Raw genomic sequence first — 1922 nt, 5'->3', positions numbered from 1 at the left:
TTATGATTTTCTTTCTCTATTATACAATTACTAGTTAATGTTTTTTTCCACTAGAATAACAATGAATTTGAAAACTAATAACACTTAATTATTAAGCTGTAAAAAATAAAAACTTTTTTTTTTTTTGCGCCAAGACACAAAGGGTTATCTGTGCATGCTTATCCTTACTTTTGTGCTTCTACTCTAAACTGTAAAGCAGTTAGTCTACAGCACCCACTACATCTCTTGGGCTACTCTCGTCGGGCCGAAGAGTGAGATTTGAAGCGCGACTCTATAGTGCGGAGCGCGTTTTTGTGGCAACATGAGTCATACACCCCCGGATTTACAATACGATACGATAATCACTAGACCTCGCCCGATCCTTGTATCACAAGGGTTATGTTTAAATTATTACGTCACAAAAGATCTATTGCTTCCGAATAGTTATCTCTTCAGTCAGTAGAATATGGGATAGCTTAGATTCGTTGTAGATGTATTAACATTTTAAATACTACTACGTCAGAAACTTTCACTTTTTTAGTTATTGCATACAAGGGCAACAGATAAGTAATTGTTACAAAAGGAATAAACTTTTTACAAGACAAGGAATCAAACCCAGGTTTCCATATGACAGATGAACATATTTAAAACTACACTATAGGAGGGTTTTCTTAAAACATTTTAACAGTTCGAATAGCAAAACAAAACATTTATCTACTCTTACTGTTTAAAGATATGGAGGATTCAGCTTGTTCTGTATTCCTTTACACATGTATTGTTTTCCCATACGTTTGTTTGTTTGTAGTTAAGTACAAATCTACACAATGGGCTGTTCTTCTGCCCACCACAGCACTGTAAGTCCACAGACATACCGCCGTGCCACTAGGGAGCTTTCACAAACGATTTTGTTTTACTTTTAGAGCAAAGCCACATCAGGCTATCTCCCTTATCCACTGTGGGGATTTTAGCATTGTAAGTTCATAATCTTATTGCTGTCTCATTGGGTTATTTCACAAACGAAAACGGAAAAGTAAACTATTAGATTTGGTTGTAATTAAGCACAAAGCTAAACAATGGGCTATCTGTGCTCTGCCAACCACGGGTAACGAAACACGGATTCTAGCGTTGCAAGTCCGTAGACATATCGCTGTGCCACTGTGGGGGAAACTATTAGATAAAAGCAATACCAAAAAAGTAAGTCCCTTAACTTTAAAAACGAAGAGATTAATTTATACACATATCTCTTATATTTAAAACAAACAACAACAGTTTTACAGAAGTATAGTGTCGAGTAAGAAAGGTGTAGTTGGTACATTATTCCAAGCCATTACTCTTGCTTGCACTGCTGTGTGATAATATCAGTACCATACCTTAGAGCACAAGTCCCAAAGAGACCATAGACCTGGCTTAATTATAAATAAATTCATAAAATTTTAAAGGGACAGAAAGGAGCTTATTAACCCATCAAGGATATCCCTTATATAACCACCCCTTACTGCTCATGTATTCATCTAATTTTTTCTTGAACTCAGTTACATTTTCCACCTCCACCACCCTTGAATGCAGCTCATTCCAAAAGCCAACCACCCTGTTTGAAAAGTAATACTGTCTAAACTGCAGACAACTCCTACGCTGCCAAAATTTGAATTTATGATCCCTTGTCCTATTGTTTTCATTGCTAAAACAAAACGTTTGATGGATCTATATTACCAATACCCTTAATAATCTGAAACACCTCAATCAAATCCTCTCTGACCTTTCTCCTTTCCAGAGAAAAGAAGTTTAGAGATTTTAGTCTCTCCTCATAGGACAAACCACCATTCCAGATATCACCCTAGTAGCTCTTCTCTGAACCTGATCCAACATGCTTCTTGTGGAAGGGAGCCCAAAACTGTACACAGTTCTCTAAATGAGGCCTTACAAATGATCTATACAGTGAAACA

The sequence above is a fragment of the Limulus polyphemus genome, unplaced genomic scaffold (genome assembly GCF_000517525.1).
Source record: "Limulus polyphemus unplaced genomic scaffold, Limulus_polyphemus-2.1.2 Scaffold1597, whole genome shotgun sequence".
NCBI classification, from domain to species: domain Eukaryota; kingdom Metazoa; phylum Arthropoda; class Merostomata; order Xiphosura; family Limulidae; genus Limulus; species Limulus polyphemus.
The sequence above is the reverse complement of the archived record's forward strand: the minus strand, read 5'-3'. Positions refer to the sequence as shown.